General features: G+C 56.8%; 4 non-coding genes across 4 annotated transcripts; all 4 read right to left on the reverse strand.

Moving 5' to 3' along the window:
- Nucleotides 1-201: 201 nt before the first annotated feature.
- Nucleotides 202-392, reverse strand: LOC129137807 (U2 spliceosomal RNA). The gene has a single exon (XR_008540598.1). It is a non-coding gene; the product is annotated as a U2 spliceosomal RNA (small nuclear RNA).
- Nucleotides 393-6,318: 5,926 nt separating this feature from the next.
- Nucleotides 6,319-6,509, reverse strand: LOC129137808 (U2 spliceosomal RNA). The gene has a single exon (XR_008540599.1). It is a non-coding gene; the product is annotated as a U2 spliceosomal RNA (small nuclear RNA).
- A 5,927-nt stretch (nt 6,510-12,436) lies between these two features.
- On the reverse strand, nt 12,437-12,627 carry LOC129137809 (U2 spliceosomal RNA). Its single transcript, XR_008540600.1, has one exon. It is a non-coding gene; the product is annotated as a U2 spliceosomal RNA (small nuclear RNA).
- A 5,928-nt stretch (nt 12,628-18,555) lies between these two features.
- LOC129137810 (U2 spliceosomal RNA) lies at nt 18,556-18,746 on the reverse strand. The gene has a single exon (XR_008540601.1). It is a non-coding gene; the product is annotated as a U2 spliceosomal RNA (small nuclear RNA).
- Between the last annotated feature and the right edge of the window lie 814 nt (nt 18,747-19,560).

Genomic DNA, 19,560 nt, shown 5'->3' on the forward strand with positions numbered 1-19,560 from the left:
GTCACGGTGGAAACGGAAGCGTGCCGCATAAGCCTACCGTCTACCGCCCACCGCCTGCAGATCAGGAACCTCCCTCACTGGTACTTCAGGGAAGCGGTTAAGTCAAGCCGGCGCGTCACAGGCACTCGGCGTGCAAGCCGCCCCGCAGATGCTACTGTCTCTTACCTCTCTCTGCTTTTAGGAAACACGTTGTATCCCCGGAGGGGGTGCACCGTTCCTGGAGGTACTGCAATACCAGGTCGATGCGTGGAGTGGACGGAGCAAGCTCCTATTCCATCTCCCTGCTCCAAAAATCCATTTAATATATTGTCCTCGGATAGAGGACGTATCAGATATTAAACTGATAAGAACAGATACTACACTTGATCTTAGCCAAAAGGCCGAGAAGCGATGCGGTCGCCTTCGCGCCCGCCGTCACCGTCCCACTCTCATCCACATTCAAGTCGCGGTGAGAGCCCCAGCCTCGCTCCTTGCCCCATTCCCTCTGTCTCGTCCACAGCGCTATTGACGCCCTTACACTCTCGGGCTGATTTCTTATTCTCCGCCTTTGAAAAGGGAAATCTTACACCCGTGCTTCTTCCGGCGTTCCCGGGCTTTCATTTCGAATTTGCATGCCCCGCCCTTTCACGGAGGGCGTGGCCTCCGCCGTTGACTCCGCCCCCGGGGCCGCCTCTGCCTGGGGGAGCCGGGGCTCCGCTGGGGGCGACTTCCTTGTTCGTATCGAGCCAGCGAAAAGACAGAACCGGAAGAGACTGGGGGCGAAGGCGACAGGGGTCTGTGGAAGAGACCTGTCGGCGGAGAGCGGTCCACGTTTTCCTGGAGAAAGACGAGGCCCCAGGGCAGGAGCGCGGGCTGCGCTGGGCCTTTACTTCGCCGCCCGCGGGCGGGGAGACCGGCCCCGTACCCGAGGGGACGAGGGGCCCATGCCCAGTCAGGGAAGCCGAAGGCCTGGAGGGGCTTCCGGGAGCAGGGGCTGGAGTTCCTCGGCCAGGCAGGAGGCTGGCACCAGACACCCAGCAGAGGGAGGCGGCGAGGGCCCAGCAAGGATTCTCCCCAGCCCCTGTGCCTGCGTCTCCTGCGGCTTCTGTGCGCGGACCGTGTCCTGTGCTGTGTAGGGAAAGCTGCCTCCCTGCTCGGGACGTGGATTCCCTTCCCCTCCTCCTCGCCTGGCTACTTCTGACGCAGGTCGTCAGGACTCCGCTTGGGTGTCACGCGTCCAGGAAGCCTCCCTTAGTCAAGGGCCCTCGGCACCCGCCCCGTATGTGACTAGCAGCCCTCCTGTGTATTTCATCGCGCCCCCGTTGTTTATATCAGCTATTCCACTCACCACCCTTCTGGGCAACCCTTTATCTCCCGCTCTGAAATCCCATCGCTGAGGGCTGGGACCCCTCCTCAGTGCTTATCCCTGTTTCCCCGCGCGAGTCTGGCGCCTGGCGTGTGGAAGGCGCTCAGCAAACGTTTGTGGAGCGAAGAAACGACGCAAAGGTGATGAGCACGGCAGACCGTGATGAGCACGACGCAGTTAGGAGGCTATTGGCCCGGCGCGGGGGAAAAGGGGGAAGGTCGGGCTCGGGGTGGCAGGACCCCAGAGGGCAGGGGTGACTGCCGGGGTGCTCTTGGGGCAAGGTGGGCGTCAAGGCCCCCAGCAAGGTTGGGATAAAGTTTCTCTCCGAGGCACAGACTGCCGCCTGCGGGCTCAGCATTTACCTCTCCCTTCCTCCTTCCTAACGCAACTTCAGCGGAGGGCTGAGGGCTCTACTGCGCATTACCTGGAAAACTTATTTCACTCCACGGCCCTAAGAGGTGGGCCTTATTATTAGCCACGGCCAGGGTTAGGGTGAGGCCTCTCCTCCAGGGCAGAATTTCAGAGGGTGCCCACCCCCCCGCCCTAAATCATTCAGCAATCAACATAAACTATAGTTCAACGCAATATATCTTATCTTGTGGGCCGCAAGCCACCCAGGTGCCCAGGCAAGAGCCTGAAGGCACAAGCTGTTCCAGTATAGTAAAGAAAATTATTAGAATAAGAAAAGTTTTACTAGAGATAGGAAACGGATAGGATTATATCTGACTATTATTAATCATTAGTTTGTAGCATTACTCTTTGTTCTATTACCATAATGATCTCTGTTCCATTATGATTACCCTGGGGGAAACCAGGCCACACAGAGTTAGGAGCTGAAGGGCCACAGTGAGAGGTGACCAGGAGACAAGAGTGTGAGCCCTCATTCACGCCCAGAGAAGGGCCGCTGGAGGGCTCCTTGGCCTAGCGGTAATGCCAGTGCCTGGGAAGGCCCTGGTTACTTAGCAGGCCTTGGTCTAGCGGTGGCCCCAGTGCCTGGGAAGGCACCCGTTACTTAGCAGGCCGGGAAAGGGAATCTCCCTCTCTCCAGGGGAGACAGAGAACGCTCCGCTCCACCACCTCTTGTGGGAGGTCTGACATTAGCCAGGCCGGCCCGCAGTCAGCCGGAGGCTCCAACGTCTCCCTGTGATGCTGTGCTTCAGTGGGCACGCTCCTTCTTCACTTTCATGTTCCGCCTGTACACCTGGCTCCTCCTTTTAAGTTCTTAGAAGACAGCAGTAGCACAATTAGTAGGAGTACCACAGTCTTCGATCTTTCTGATAAGTGCATAGAAGAAACGCTGACGTTTGCTGTCCTCCCTCTCCACCTCGGCTACCACAAAGGGAAAGGCCCCCTGTCCAGTGGACACGTGACTCGCGTGACCTATCGATCACTGGAGATGACTGGCACTCCTTACCCTGCCCCCTTGCCTTGACTACAATAAATAGCAGCGCCTCCAGGCATTCGGGGCCACTACCTGTCTGTCTCCGCGCTTTGGTGGCAGTGGTCCCCCGGGCCCAGCTGTCTTTCTTCCTATCTCTTTGTCTTCTGTCTTTATCTCTTCGATCTCTCGTCTCCGCGCGCACACACACGAAGAGAAAACCCACAGACCCGGTAGGGGTGGACCCTACATTATCTCGGCCACGACATAATCAAGATATTCATGTGGACTACTGAGTCTTTCGGTGCCCCCTTGCTGTTTTAGTTTTGTCCTGCGGCCGAGTGTTTCCCTCGCTTCACGCCAACCCAATCTCCGCCGCCCTGTCTTGTCATCCCCATTCTACAGCCCAGCACGGTGTAGTATGGCAGCCGCTAGCCACAGGTATCTAGGGAGCCCTGGAAATGTGGTCAGTTCTAATGGAGCTGTGCTGTAAGTGTGAAATACACATGGGATTTTGACGGCAGTGGGAGCAAAATTCTCCCAATTTTTTTTTTTTTTTTTCAGACGGAGGTTCCGCTCTTGTTACCCAGCCTGGAGTCCAATGGCGCGATCTAGGCTCTCTGCAACCTCCGCCTCCCGGGTTCAAGCGATTCCCCTGCCTCAGCCTCCCGAGCAGCTGGGACTACAGGCATGTGCCACCACGCCCGGCTAAGTTTGTATTTTTAGTACACATGGGGTTTCTCCATGTTGGTCAGGCTGGTCTCCAACTCCCGACCTCCGGTGATCCGCCCAGCTGCCGCCTCCCAAAGTGTTGCTTGCGATTACAGGCTTGAGCCACCGCTCACCCTGGCTTTTTTTTTTTTTTTTTTTTTTTTTTTTTTGGCAGACAAACTCTTGCTCTGTCGCCCAGGCTGGAGTGCAGTGGCGCGATCTCGGCTCACTGCAGCCTCTACCTCCCGGGTTCCAGCGATTCTCCTGCCTCAGCCTCCTGGGTAGCTGGGATTACAGGCGTAGGCCACCACGCCCGGCTCATTTTTGTATTTTTAGGGGGTTTCGCCATGTCGGCCAGGCTGGTCTCCAGCTCCTGACCTCAGGCGATCCGCCCGCCTCGGCCTCCCAAAGCGCTGGGATTACAGGCGTAAGCCACCGCGCCGGGCTCTTTCATTCTGTCTTTATTTTCTGAGATAGAGTCTCGCTCGGACGCTCAGGTTGGACTGCAATGGCGTGATCTCGGCTCGCTGAAACTTCCGCCTCCCGGGTTCAAGCGATTCTCCTGTCTCAGCCTCCCGAGTAGCTGGGATTATTGACGGGCAGCACCACGCCCGGCTACCTTTTGTGGTTTTTGTATCTTCTGTCTTCTGCTCTTGAGTACCGCATAGAGCCACAGAAGACTAGCGAGTCGAACAAACGGCCCCTGTTGCAGCAGTTGTTGATCACGGGGCTGCCCCCGGTACTCATCCTGTGTCTCTCGTCCAAATCCCCGCTCCTCCCCAGCTATCACCTCTGCCGATGCTGGTGGTTTCCCTGGGTACCGGGAACCAAACTCTCATTCCCCAGGGGCCTAAGCCCCCCGTGGCCAGGCCCTTCTCAAGTCAGGGTTCCTGCACATTCACAGTTACGGGTGGCCCTGGGAGTAACACCTGGCACCCAAACAGATCACCAGAGTCCACGCATAGTCCACCTGCCCTCCCTGCGTAAGATCAGCTCTTCCTCCTCCCGGCGATAGATCAGGGTCAATGATCCCTGCCAAGATGGCGACTGCTCCAGCCTGCTGGTCCAACCTGTCCAGCCACAGCTGTTGCTCGAAGGCTTGAAGTTCAATGGGACCCTCTCCCGCTTTCTACAAACTGGTTCCTCTATTTTCATGTTTATTTATTTGGGACGGGGTCTGGCTCTGTCACCCAGGCTGGAGTGCAGTGGTGCGATCACCGCTCACTGCAGCATCCACCTCCCAGCGTCCACCCATCCTCCTGGCCTCAGCCTCTGGAACAGCTGGGGTACAGATACGCCCCAGCCCGAACAGGTTTTCACTAGGTTGCCTGGGCTCTTTCTTTCTTTGTCTGTGTTTGTTTGTTGGTTGGTCGGTTGGTTTTTGTTTGTTTCTTTCGAGACGGGGCTCCGGCTCTGCCGCCGGGGCTGCAGTGCAATGGCGCGATCTCACCTCACTGCGGCCTTCTGGGCTCAAGCGATCCCCCCACTGTGCCCGGCCTGAAGACAGCCTTTAGAGAAAGAAGCAGGGGGAGTTCTTCCGAGGACAGACAAGGTTTCTGGAGTTTGGAAAGGGTGAGAGACTGGGTCAGCGAAAGGAACATTCCGATCTTTATGTTGGGATGCAACGTATAATAGATACAGGGATGAGACCCAAAAGAGCCGGCAGAGGTTTGTCATCGTGGTCGCAAGGCAACTGCCGGTGGCTGATCCCGTAAAGGATACGCATACCTAGAGCGGAGCCTAAAGATGCATCAAGCATGACGGGTGGAGCCACGATGCTTGGACTCGAGCTCTGCTCCTGTGCGTTCCGTGATAAATGGCTTATACTACCTGCACCTCAGTTTTTCCCGGGCAAAAAAGGAAGCTTGCTGCCGGTGCGTTGGCACCTGCCTTAAAGTGCCAGCTACCCAGCGGGCTGAAGAGGAAGAAGTTCCTACTAGGAAGACACGTGGACACGTATGTTTACTGCAGCACTATTTACAATAGCAAAGACTTGGAACCAACTCGAATGCCCATGAATGATAGGCTGGATAAAGAAAGTGTGGCACGTATACACCATGGAATTACTACGCAGCCATAAAAAAGGATGAGTTCATGTCCTCTGCGGGAACGTGGATGAAGCTGGAAGGCCTCATTCTCAGCAAACTGACACAGGAAGCGAAAACCAAACACCGCATGTTCTCGCTCCTAAGTGGGAGTTGAACAGTGAGAACACATGGGACACAGGGAGGGGAACATCACACGCCGGGCCCTGACGGGGCGTGGGGGGCAAGGGGAGAGAGAGCATTAGGACAAATGGCCAACGCGTGCGGGGCTTCAAACCTAGACGACTGGTGGATAGGTGCAGCAAAGCACCGTGGCACACGTGTATCTATGTTCCAAACCTGCACGTCCTGCACATGTACCCCAGAACTTGGGAGGGGGTGGGGGAAACCAAAAGAGAGAACGGAGGAGAGGCGGGGGGGGGGGGTGAAGAGAGAGAGAAAGAGACAGAGAGAGAGAGAGAAAGAGAGAGAGAGAGAGAGAAAGAGAGAGAGAGAGAGAGAGAGAGAGAGAGAGGAGAAAGAAGTTCAATTCCGGGTGGATCCCATTCCTTTAAAAGGTCGCCACCCACTCGACTGCCAAGCTGAGATCCTAAGGACCTCCCCAAAGGAGGAGGTCGTGGCCTTCCCAAAGCGCAGTAGTCACGGTGGAAACGGAAGCGTGCCGCATAAGCCTACCGTCTACCGCCCACCGCCTGCAGATCAGGAACCTCCCTCACTGGTACTTCAGGGAAGCGGTTAAGTCAAGCCGGCGCGTCACAGGCACTCGGCGTGCAAGCCGCCCCGCAGCTGCTACTGTCTCTTACCTCTCTCTGCTTTTAGGAAACACGTTGTATCCCCGGAGGGGGTGCACCGTTCCTGGAGGTACTGCAATACCAGGTCGATGCGTGGAGTGGACGGAGCAAGCTCCTATTCCATCTCCCTGCTCCAAAAATCCATTTAATATATTGTCCTCGGATAGAGGACGTATCAGATATTAAACTGATAAGAACAGATACTACACTTGATCTTAGCCAAAAGGCCGAGAAGCGATGCGGTCGCCTTCGCGCCCGCCGTCACCGTCCCACTCTCATCCACATTCAAGTCGCGGTGAGAGCCCCAGCCTCGCTCCTTGCCCCATTCCCTCTGTCTCGTCCACAGCGCTATTGACGCCCTTACACTCTCGGGCTGATTTCTTATTCTCCGCCTTTGAAAAGGGAAATCTTACACCCGTGCTTCTTCCGGCGTTCCCGGGCTTTCATTTCGAATTTGCATGCCCCGCCCTTTCACGGAGGGCGTGGCCTCCGCCGTTGACTCCGCCCCCGGGGCCGCCTCTGCCTGGGGGAGCCGGGGCTCCGCTGGGGGCGACTTCCTTGTTCGTATCGAGCCAGCGAAAAGACAGAACCGGAAGAGACTGGGGGCGAAGGCGACAGGGGTCTGTGGAAGAGACCTGTCGGCGGAGAGCGGTCCACGTTTTCCTGGAGAAAGACGAGGCCCCAGGGCAGGAGCGCGGGCTGCGCTGGGCCTTTACTTCGCCGCCCGCGGGCGGGGAGACCGGCCCCGTACCCGAGGGGACGAGGGGCCCATGCCCAGTCAGGGAAGCCGAAGGCCTGGAGGGGCTTCCGGGAGCAGGGGCTGGAGTTCCTCGGCCAGGCAGGAGGCTGGCACCAGACACCCAGCAGAGGGAGGCGGCGAGGGCCCAGCAAGGATTCTCCCCAGCCCCTGTGCCTGCGTCTCCTGCGGCTTCTGTGCGCGGACCGTGTCCTGTGCTGTGTAGGGAAAGCTGCCTCCCTGCTCGGGACGTGGATTCCCTTCCCCTCCTCCTCGCCTGGCTACTTCTGACGCAGGTCGTCAGGACTCCGCTTGGGTGTCACGCGTCCAGGAAGCCTCCCTTAGTCAAGGGCCCTCGGCACCCGCCCCGTATGTGACTAGCAGCCCTCCTGTGTATTTCATCGCGCCCCCGTTGTTTATATCAGCTATTCCACTCACCACCCTTCTGGGCAACCCTTTATCTCCCGCTCTGAAATCCCATCGCTGAGGGCTGGGACCCCTCCTCAGTGCTTATCCCTGTTTCCCCGCGCGAGTCTGGCGCCTGGCGTGTGGAAGGCGCTCAGCAAACGTTTGTGGAGCGAAGAAACGACGCAAAGGTGATGAGCACGGCAGACCGTGATGAGCACGACGCAGTTAGGAGGCTATTGGCCCGGCGCGGGGGAAAAGGGGGAAGGTCGGGCTCGGGGTGGCAGGACCCCAGAGGGCAGGGGTGACTGCCGGGGTGCTCTTGGGGCAAGGTGGGCGTCAAGGCCCCCAGCAAGGTTGGGATAAAGTTTCTCTCCGAGGCACAGACTGCCGCCTGCGGGCTCAGCATTTACCTCTCCCTTCCTCCTTCCTAACGCAACTTCAGCGGAGGGCTGAGGGCTCTACTGCGCATTACCTGGAAAACTTATTTCACTCCACGGCCCTAAGAGGTGGGCCTTATTATTAGCCACGGCCAGGGTTAGGGTGAGGCCTCTCCTCCAGGGCAGAATTTCAGAGGGTGCCCACCCCCCCGCCCTAAATCATTCAGCAATCAACATAAACTATAGTTCAACGCAATATATCTTATCTTGTGGGCCGCAAGCCACCCAGGTGCCCAGGCAAGAGCCTGAAGGCACAAGCTGTTCCAGTATAGTAAAGAAAATTATTAGAATAAGAAAAGTTTTACTAGAGATAGGAAACGGATAGGATTATATCTGACTATTATTAATCATTAGTTTGTAGCATTACTCTTTGTTCTATTACCATAATGATCTCTGTTCCATTATGATTACCCTGGGGGAAACCAGGCCACACAGAGTTAGGAGCTGAAGGGCCACAGTGAGAGGTGACCAGGAGACAAGAGTGTGAGCCCTCATTCACGCCCAGAGAAGGGCCGCTGGAGGGCTCCTTGGCCTAGCGGTAATGCCAGTGCCTGGGAAGGCCCTGGTTACTTAGCAGGCCTTGGTCTAGCGGTGGCCCCAGTGCCTGGGAAGGCACCCGTTACTTAGCAGGCCGGGAAAGGGAATCTCCCTCTCTCCAGGGGAGACAGAGAACGCTCCGCTCCACCACCTCTTGTGGGAGGTCTGACATTAGCCAGGCCGGCCCGCAGTCAGCCGGAGGCTCCAACGTCTCCCTGTGATGCTGTGCTTCAGTGGGCACGCTCCTTCTTCACTTTCATGTTCCGCCTGTACACCTGGCTCCTCCTTTTAAGTTCTTAGAAGACAGCAGTAGCACAATTAGTAGGAGTACCACAGTCTTCGATCTTTCTGATAAGTGCATAGAAGAAACGCTGACGTTTGCTGTCCTCCCTCTCCACCTCGGCTACCACAAAGGGAAAGGCCCCCTGTCCAGTGGACACGTGACTCGCGTGACCTATCGATCACTGGAGATGACTGGCACTCCTTACCCTGCCCCCTTGCCTTGACTACAATAAATAGCAGCGCCTCCAGGCATTCGGGGCCACTACCTGTCTGTCTCCGCGCTTTGGTGGCAGTGGTCCCCCGGGCCCAGCTGTCTTTCTTCCTATCTCTTTGTCTTCTGTCTTTATCTCTTCGATCTCTCGTCTCCGCGCGCACACACACGAAGAGAAAACCCACAGACCCGGTAGGGGTGGACCCTACATTATCTCGGCTACAACATAATCAAGATATTCATGTGGACTACTGAGTCTTTCGGTGCCCCCTTGCTGTTTTAGTTTTGTCCTGCGGCCGAGTGTTTCCCTCGCTTCACGCCAACCCAATCTCCGCCGCCCTGTCTTGTCATCCCCATTCTACAGCCCAGCACGGTGTAGTATGGCAGCCGCTAGCCACAGGTATCTAGGGAGCCCTGGAAATGTGGTCAGTTCTAATGGAGCTGTGCTGTAAGTGTGAAATACACATGGGATTTTGACGGCAGTGGGAGCAAAATTCTCCCAATTTTTTTTTTTTTTTTTCAGACGGAGGTTCCGCTCTTGTTACCCAGCCTGGAGTCCAATGGCGCGATCTAGGCTCTCTGCAACCTCCGCCTCCCGGGTTCAAGCGATTCCCCTGCCTCAGCCTCCCGAGCAGCTGGGACTACAGGCATGTGCCACCACGCCCGGCTAAGTTTGTATTTTTAGTACACATGGGGTTTCTCCATGTTGGTCAGGCTGGTCTCCAACTCCCGACCTCCGGTGATCCGCCCAGCTGCCGCCTCCCAAAGTGTTGCTTGCGATTACAGGCTTGAGCCACCGCTCACCCTGGCTTTTTTTTTTTTTTTTTTTTTTTTTTTTTTTTGGCAGACAAACTCTTGCTCTGTCGCCCAGGCTGGAGTGCAGTGGCGCGATCTCGGCTCACTGCAGCCTCTACCTCCCGGGTTCCAGCGATTCTCCTGCCTCAGCCTCCTGGGTAGCTGGGATTACAGGCGTAGGCCACCACGCCCGGCTCATTTTTGTATTTTTAGGGGGTTTCGCCATGTCGGCCAGGCTGGTCTCCAGCTCCTGACCTCAGGCGATCCGCCCGCCTCGGCCTCCCAAAGCGCTGGGATTACAGGCGTAAGCCACCGCGCCGGGCTCTTTCATTCTGTCTTTATTTTCTGAGATAGAGTCTCGCTCGGACGCTCAGGTTGGACTGCAATGGCGTGATCTCGGCTCGCTGAAACTTCCGCCTCCCGGGTTCAAGCGATTCTCCTGTCTCAGCCTCCCGAGTAGCTGGGATTATTGACGGGCAGCACCACGCCCGGCTACCTTTTGTGGTTTTTGTATCTTCTGTCTTCTGCTCTTGAGTACCGCATAGAGCCACAGAAGACTAGCGAGTCGAACAAACGGCCCCTGTTGCAGCAGTTGTTGATCACGGGGCTGCCCCCGGTACTCATCCTGTGTCTCTCGTCCAAATCCCCGCTCCTCCCCAGCTATCACCTCTGCCGATGCTGGTGGTTTCCCTGGGTACCGGGAACCAAACTCTCATTCCCCAGGGGCCTAAGCCCCCCGTGGCCAGGCCCTTCTCAAGTCAGGGTTCCTGCACATTCACAGTTACGGGTGGCCCTGGGAGTAACACCTGGCACCCAAACAGATCACCAGAGTCCACGCATAGTCCACCTGCCCTCCCTGCGTAAGATCAGCTCTTCCTCCTCCCGGCGATAGATCAGGGTCAATGATCCCTGCCAAGATGGCGACTGCTCCAGCCTGCTGGTCCAACCTGTCCAGCCACAGCTGTTGCTCGAAGGCTTGAAGTTCAATGGGACCCTCTCCCGCTTTCTACAAACTGGTTCCTCTATTTTCATGTTTATTTATTTGGGACGGGGTCTGGCTCTGTCACCCAGGCTGGAGTGCAGTGGTGCGATCACCGCTCACTGCAGCATCCACCTCCCAGCGTCCACCCATCCTCCTGGCCTCAGCCTCTGGAACAGCTGGGGTACAGATACGCCCCAGCCCGAACAGGTTTTCACTAGGTTGCCTGGGCTCTTTCTTTCTTTGTCTGTGTTTGTTTGTTGGTTGGTCGGTTGGTTTTTGTTTGTTTCTTTCGAGACGGGGCTCCGGCTCTGCCGCCGGGGCTGCAGTGCAATGGCGCGATCTCACCTCACTGCGGCCTTCTGGGCTCAAGCGATCCCCCCACTGTGCCCGGCCTGAAGACAGCCTTTAGAGAAAGAAGCAGGGGGAGTTCTTCCGAGGACAGACAAGGTTTCTGGAGTTTGGAAAGGGTGAGAGACTGGGTCAGCGAAAGGAACATTCCGATCTTTATGTTGGGATGCAACGTATAATAGATACAGGGATGAGACCCAAAAGAGCCGGCAGAGGTTTGTCATCGTGGTCGCAAGGCAACTGCCGGTGGCTGATCCCGTAAAGGATACGCATACCTAGAGCGGAGCCTAAAGATGCATCAAGCATGACGGGTGGAGCCACGATGCTTGGACTCGAGCTCTGCTCCTGTGCGTTCCGTGATAAATGGCTTATACTACCTGCACCTCAGTTTTTCCCGGGCAAAAAAGGAAGCTTGCTGCCGGTGCGTTGGCACCTGCCTTAAAGTGCCAGCTACCCAGCGGGCTGAAGAGGAAGAAGTTCCTACTAGGAAGACACGTGGACACGTATGTTTACTGCAGCACTATTTACAATAGCAAAGACTTGGAACCAACTCGAATGCCCATGAATGATAGGCTGGATAAAGAAAGTGTGGCACGTATACACCATGGAATTACTACGCAGCCATAAAAAAGGATGAGTTCATGTCCTCTGCGGGAACGTGGATGAAGCTGGAAGGCCTCATTCTCAGCAAACTGACACAGGAAGCGAAAACCAAACACCGCATGTTCTCGCTCCTAAGTGGGAGTTGAACAGTGAGAACACATGGGACACAGGGAGGGGAACATCACACGCCGGGCCCTGACGGGGCGTGGGGGGCAAGGGGAGAGAGAGCATTAGGACAAATGGCCAACGCGTGCGGGGCTTCAAACCTAGACGACTGGTGGATAGGTGCAGCAAAGCACCGTGGCACACGTGTATCTATGTTCCAAACCTGCACGTCCTGCACATGTACCCCAGAACTTGGGAGGGGGTGGGGGAAACCAAAAGAGAGAACGGAGGAGAGGCGGGGGGGGGGGTGAAGAGAGAGAGAAAGAGACAGAGAGAGAGAGAGAAAGAGAGAGAGAGAGAGAGAAAGAGAGAGAGAGAGAGAGAGAGAGAGAGAGAGGAGAAAGAAGTTCAATTCCGGGTGGATCCCATTCCTTTAAAAGGTCGCCACCCACTCGACTGCCAAGCTGAGATCCTAAGGACCTCCCCAAAGGAGGAGGTCGTGGCCTTCCCAAAGCGCAGTAGTCACGGTGGAAACGGAAGCGTGCCGCATAAGCCTACCGTCTACCGCCCACCGCCTGCAGATCAGGAACCTCCCTCACTGGTACTTCAGGGAAGCGGTTAAGTCAAGCCGGCGCGTCACAGGCACTCGGCGTGCAAGCCGCCCCGCAGCTGCTACTGTCTCTTACCTCTCTCTGCTTTTAGGAAACACGTTGTATCCCCGGAGGGGGTGCACCGTTCCTGGAGGTACTGCAATACCAGGTCGATGCGTGGAGTGGACGGAGCAAGCTCCTATTCCATCTCCCTGCTCCAAAAATCCATTTAATATATTGTCCTCGGATAGAGGACGTATCAGATATTAAACTGATAAGAACAGATACTACACTTGATCTTAGCCAAAAGGCCGAGAAGCGATGCGGTCGCCTTCGCGCCCGCCGTCACCGTCCCACTCTCATCCACATTCAAGTCGCGGTGAGAGCCCCAGCCTCGCTCCTTGCCCCATTCCCTCTGTCTCGTCCACAGCGCTATTGACGCCCTTACACTCTCGGGCTGATTTCTTATTCTCCGCCTTTGAAAAGGGAAATCTTACACCCGTGCTTCTTCCGGCGTTCCCGGGCTTTCATTTCGAATTTGCATGCCCCGCCCTTTCACGGAGGGCGTGGCCTCCGCCGTTGACTCCGCCCCCGGGGCCGCCTCTGCCTGGGGGAGCCGGGGCTCCGCTGGGGGCGACTTCCTTGTTCGTATCGAGCCAGCGAAAAGACAGAACCGGAAGAGACTGGGGGCGAAGGCGACAGGGGTCTGTGGAAGAGACCTGTCGGCGGAGAGCGGTCCACGTTTTCCTGGAGAAAGACGAGGCCCCAGGGCAGGAGCGCGGGCTGCGCTGGGCCTTTACTTCGCCGCCCGCGGGCGGGGAGACCGGCCCCGTACCCGAGGGGACGAGGGGCCCATGCCCAGTCAGGGAAGCCGAAGGCCTGGAGGGGCTTCCGGGAGCAGGGGCTGGAGTTCCTCGGCCAGGCAGGAGGCTGGCACCAGACACCCAGCAGAGGGAGGCGGCGAGGGCCCAGCAAGGATTCTCCCCAGCCCCTGTGCCTGCGTCTCCTGCGGCTTCTGTGCGCGGACCGTGTCCTGTGCTGTGTAGGGAAAGCTGCCTCCCTGCTCGGGACGTGGATTCCCTTCCCCTCCTCCTCGCCTGGCTACTTCTGACGCAGGTCGTCAGGACTCCGCTTGGGTGTCACGCGTCCAGGAAGCCTCCCTTAGTCAAGGGCCCTCGGCACCCGCCCCGTATGTGACTAGCAGCCCTCCTGTGTATTTCATCGCGCCCCCGTTGTTTATATCAGCTATTCCACTCACCACCCTTCTGGGCAACCCTTTATCTCCCGCTCTGAAATCCCATCGCTGAGGGCTGGGACCCCTCCTCAGTGCTTATCCCTGTTTCCCCGCGCGAGTCTGGCGCCTGGCGTGTGGAAGGCGCTCAGCAAACGTTTGTGGAGCGAAGAAACGACGCAAAGGTGATGAGCACGGCAGACCGTGATGAGCACGACGCAGTTAGGAGGCTATTGGCCCGGCGCGGGGGAAAAGGGGGAAGGTCGGGCTCGGGGTGGCAGGACCCCAGAGGGCAGGGGTGACTGCCGGGGTGCTCTTGGGGCAAGGTGGGCGTCAAGGCCCCCAGCAAGGTTGGGATAAAGTTTCTCTCCGAGGCACAGACTGCCGCCTGCGGGCTCAGCATTTACCTCTCCCTTCCTCCTTCCTAACGCAACTTCAGCGGAGGGCTGAGGGCTCTACTGCGCATTACCTGGAAAACTTATTTCACTCCACGGCCCTAAGAGGTGGGCCTTATTATTAGCCACGGCCAGGGTTAGGGTGAGGCCTCTCCTCCAGGGCAGAATTTCAGAGGGTGCCCACCCCCCCGCCCTAAATCATTCAGCAATCAACATAAACTATAGTTCAACGCAATATATCTTATCTTGTGGGCCGCAAGCCACCCAGGTGCCCAGGCAAGAGCCTGAAGGCACAAGCTGTTCCAGTATAGTAAAGAAAATTATTAGAATAAGAAAAGTTTTACTAGAGATAGGAAACGGATAGGATTATATCTGACTATTATTAATCATTAGTTTGTAGCATTACTCTTTGTTCTATTACCATAATGATCTCTGTTCCATTATGATTACCCTGGGGGAAACCAGGCCACACAGAGTTAGGAGCTGAAGGGCCACAGTGAGAGGTGACCAGGAGACAAGAGTGTGAGCCCTCATTCACGCCCAGAGAAGGGCCGCTGGAGGGCTCCTTGGCCTAGCGGTAATGCCAGTGCCTGGGAAGGCCCTGGTTACTTAGCAGGCCTTGGTCTAGCGGTGGCCCCAGTGCCTGGGAAGGCACCCGTTACTTAGCAGGCCGGGAAAGGGAATCTCCCTCTCTCCAGGGGAGACAGAGAACGCTCCGCTCCACCACCTCTTGTGGGAGGTCTGACATTAGCCAGGCCGGCCCGCAGTCAGCCGGAGGCTCCAACGTCTCCCTGTGATGCTGTGCTTCAGTGGGCACGCTCCTTCTTCACTTTCATGTTCCGCCTGTACACCTGGCTCCTCCTTTTAAGTTCTTAGAAGACAGCAGTAGCACAATTAGTAGGAGTACCACAGTCTTCGATCTTTCTGATAAGTGCATAGAAGAAACGCTGACGTTTGCTGTCCTCCCTCTCCACCTCGGCTACCACAAAGGGAAAGGCCCCCTGTCCAGTGGACACGTGACTCGCGTGACCTATCGATCACTGGAGATGACTGGCACTCCTTACCCTGCCCCCTTGCCTTGACTACAATAAATAGCAGCGCCTCCAGGCATTCGGGGCCACTACCTGTCTGTCTCCGCGCTTTGGTGGCAGTGGTCCCCCGGGCCCAGCTGTCTTTCTTCCTATCTCTTTGTCTTCTGTCTTTATCTCTTCGATCTCTCGTCTCCGCGCGCACACACACGAAGAGAAAACCCACAGACCCGGTAGGGGTGGACCCTACATTATCTCGGCCACAACATAATCAAGATATTCATGTGGACTACTGAGTCTTTCGGTGCCCCCTTGCTGTTTTAGTTTTGTCCTGCGGCCGAGTGTTTCCCTCGCTTCACGCCAACCCAATCTCCGCCGCCCTGTCTTGTCATCCCCATTCTACAGCCCAGCACGGTGTAGTATGGCAGCCGCTAGCCACAGGTATCTAGGGAGCCCTGGAAATGTGGTCAGTTCTAATGGAGCTGTGCTGTAAGTGTGAAATACACATGGGATTTTGACGGCAGTGGGAGCAAAATTCTCCCAATTTTTTTTTTTTTTTTTCAGACGGAGGTTCCGCTCTTGTTACCCAGCCTGGAGTCCAATGGCGCGATCTAGGCTCTCTGCAACCTCCGCCTCCCGGGTTCAAGCGATTCCCCTGCCTCAGCCTCCCGAGCAGCTGGGACTACAGGCATGTGCCACCACGCCCGGCTAAGTTTGTATTTTTAGTACACATGGGGTTTCTCCATGTTGGTCAGGCTGGTCTCCAACTCCCGACCTCCGGTGATCCGCCCAGCTGCCGCCTCCCAAAGTGTTGCTTGCGATTACAGGCTTGAGCCACCGCTCACCCTGGCTTTTTTTTTTTTTTTTTTTTTTTTTTTTTTGGCAGACAAACTCTTGCTCTGTCGCCCAGGCTGGAGTGCAGTGGCGCGATCTCGGCTCACTGCAGCCTCTACCTCCCGGGTTCCAGCGATTCTCCTGCCTCAGCCTCCTGGGTAGCTGGGATTACAGGCGTAGGCCACCACGCCCGGCTCATTTTTGTATTTTTAGGGGGTTTCGCCATGTCGGCCAGGCTGGTCTCCAGCTCCTGACCTCAGGCGATCCGCCCGCCTCGGCCTCCCAAAGCGCTGGGATTACAGGCGTAAGCCACCGCGCCGGGCTCTTTCATTCTGTCTTTATTTTCTGAGATAGAGTCTCGCTCGGACGCTCAGGTTGGACTGCAATGGCGTGATCTCGGCTCGCTGAAACTTCCGCCTCCCGGGTTCAAGCGATTCTCCTGTCTCAGCCTCCCGAGTAGCTGGGATTATTGACGGGCAGCACCACGCCCGGCTACCTTTTGTGGTTTTTGTATCTTCTGTCTTCTGCTCTTGAGTACCGCATAGAGCCACAGAAGACTAGCGAGTCGAACAAACGGCCCCTGTTGCAGCAGTTGTTGATCACGGGGCTGCCCCCGGTACTCATCCTGTGTCTCTCGTCCAAATCCCCGCTCCTCCCCAGCTATCACCTCTGCCGATGCTGGTGGTTTCCCTGGGTACCGGGAACCAAACTCTCATTCCCCAGGGGCCTAAGCCCCCCGTGGCCAGGCCCTTCTCAAGTCAGGGTTCCTGCACATTCACAGTTACGGGTGGCCCTGGGAGTAACACCTGGCACCCAAACAGATCACCAGAGTCCACGCATAGTCCACCTGCCCTCCCTGCGTAAGATCAGCTCTTCCTCCTCCCGGCGATAGATCAGGGTCAATGATCCCTGCCAAGATGGCGACTGCTCCAGCCTGCTGGTCCAACCTGTCCAGCCACAGCTGTTGCTCGAAGGCTTGAAGTTCAATGGGACCCTCTCCCGCTTTCTACAAACTGGTTCCTCTATTTTCATGTTTATTTATTTGGGACGGGGTCTGGCTCTGTCACCCAGGCTGGAGTGCAGTGGTGCGATCACCGCTCACTGCAGCATCCACCTCCCAGCGTCCACCCATCCTCCTGGCCTCAGCCTCTGGAACAGCTGGGGTACAGATACGCCCCAGCCCGAACAGGTTTTCACTAGGTTGCCTGGGCTCTTTCTTTCTTTGTCTGTGTTTGTTTGTTGGTTGGTCGGTTGGTTTTTGTTTGTTTCTTTCGAGACGGGGCTCCGGCTCTGCCGCCGGGGCTGCAGTGCAATGGCGCGATCTCACCTCACTGCGGCCTTCTGGGCTCAAGCGATCCCCCCACTGTGCCCGGCCTGAAGACAGCCTTTAGAGAAAGAAGCAGGGGGAGTTCTTCCGAGGACAGACAAGGTTTCTGGAGTTTGGAAAGGGTGAGAGACTGGGTCAGCGAAAGGAACATTCCGATCTTTATGTTGGGATGCAACGTATAATAGATACAGGGATGAGACCCAAAAGAGCCGGCAGAGGTTTGTCATCGTGGTCGCAAGGCAACTGCCGGTGGCTGATCCCGTAAAGGATACGCATACCTAGAGCGGAGCCTAAAGATGCATCAAGCATGACGGGTGGAGCCACGATGCTTGGACTCGAGCTCTGCTCCTGTGCGTTCCGTGATAAATGGCTTATACTACCTGCACCTCAGTTTTTCCCGGGCAAAAAAGGAAGCTTGCTGCCGGTGCGTTGGCACCTGCCTTAAAGTGCCAGCTACCCAGCGGGCTGAAGAGGAAGAAGTTCCTACTAGGAAGACACGTGGACACGTATGTTTACTGCAGCACTATTTACAATAGCAAAGACTTGGAACCAACTCGAATGCCCATGAATGATAGGCTGGATAAAGAAAGTGTGGCACGTATACACCATGGAATTACTACGCAGCCATAAAAAAGGATGAGTTCATGTCCTCTGCGGGAACGTGGATGAAGCTGGAAGGCCTCATTCTCAGCAAACTGACACAGGAAGCGAAAACCAAACACCGCATGTTCTCGCTCCTAAGTGGGAGTTGAACAGTGAGAACACATGGGACACAGGGAGGGGAACATCACACGCCGGGCCCTGACGGGGCGTGGGGGGCAAGGGGAGAGAGAGCATTAGGACAAATGGCCAACGCGTGCGGGGCTTCAAACCTAGACGACTGGTGGATAGGTGCAGCAAAGCACCGTGGCACACGTGTATCTATGTTCCAAACCTGCACGTCCTGCACATGTACCCCAGAACTTGGGAGGGGGTGGGGGAAACCAAAAGAGAGAACGGAGGAGAGGCGGGGGGGGGGTGAAGAGAGAGAGAAAGAGACAGAGAGAGAGAGAAAGAGAGAGAGAGAGAGAGAGAGAGAGAGAAAGAGAGAGAGAGAGAGAGAGAGAGAGAGGAGAAAGAAGTTCAATTCCGGGTGGATCCCATTCCTTTAAAAGGTCGCCACCCACTCGACTGCCAAGCTGAGATCCTAAGGACCTCCCCAAAGGAGGAGGTCGTGGCCTTCCCAAAGCGCAGTAGTCACGGTGGAAACGGAAGCGTGCCGCATAAGCCTACCGTCTACCGCCCACCGCCTGCAGATCAGGAACCTCCCTCACTGGTACTTCAGGGAAGCGGTTAAGTCAAGCCGGCGCGTCACAGGCACTCGGCGTGCAAGCCGCCCCGCAGCTGCTACTGTCTCTTACCTCTCTCTGCTTTTAGGAAACACGTTGTATCCCCGGAGGGGGTGCACCGTTCCTGGAGGTACTGCAATACCAGGTCGATGCGTGGAGTGGACGGAGCAAGCTCCTATTCCATCTCCCTGCTCCAAAAATCCATTTAATATATTGTCCTCGGATAGAGGACGTATCAGATATTAAACTGATAAGAACAGATACTACACTTGATCTTAGCCAAAAGGCCGAGAAGCGATGCGGTCGCCTTCGCGCCCGCCGTCACCGTCCCACTCTCATCCACATTCAAGTCGCGGTGAGAGCCCCAGCCTCGCTCCTTGCCCCATTCCCTCTGTCTCGTCCACAGCGCTATTGACGCCCTTACACTCTCGGGCTGATTTCTTATTCTCCGCCTTTGAAAAGGGAAATCTTACACCCGTGCTTCTTCCGGCGTTCCCGGGCTTTCATTTCGAATTTGCATGCCCCGCCCTTTCACGGAGGGCGTGGCCTCCGCCGTTGACTCCGCCCCCGGGGCCGCCTCTGCCTGGGGGAGCCGGGGCTCCGCTGGGGGCGACTTCCTTGTTCGTATCGAGCCAGCGAAAAGACAGAACCGGAAGAGACTGGGGGCGAAGGCGACAGGGGTCTGTGGAAGAGACCTGTCGGCGGAGAGCGGTCCACGTTTTCCTGGAGAAAGACGAGGCCCCAGGGCAGGAGCGCGGGCTGCGCTGGGCCTTTACTTCGCCGCCCGCGGGCGGGGAGACCGGCCCCGTACCCGAGGGGACGAGGGGCCCATGCCCAGTCAGGGAAGCCGAAGGCCTGGAGGGGCTTCCGGGAGCAGGGGCTGGAGTTCCTCGGCCAGGCAGGAGGCTGGCACCAGACACCCAGCAGAGGGAGGCGGCGAGGGCCCAGCAAGGATTCTCCCCAGCCCCTGTGCCTGCGTCTCCTGCGGCTTCTGTGCGCGGACCGTGTCCTGTGCTGTGTAGGGAAAGCTGCCTCCCTGCTCGGGACGTGGATTCCCTTCCCCTCCTCCTCGCCTGGCTACTTCTGACGCAGGTCGTCAGGACTCCGCTTGGG

Source organism: Pan troglodytes, chromosome 19, assembly GCF_028858775.2.
Source record: "Pan troglodytes isolate AG18354 chromosome 19, NHGRI_mPanTro3-v2.0_pri, whole genome shotgun sequence".
NCBI classification, from domain to species: domain Eukaryota; kingdom Metazoa; phylum Chordata; class Mammalia; order Primates; family Hominidae; genus Pan; species Pan troglodytes.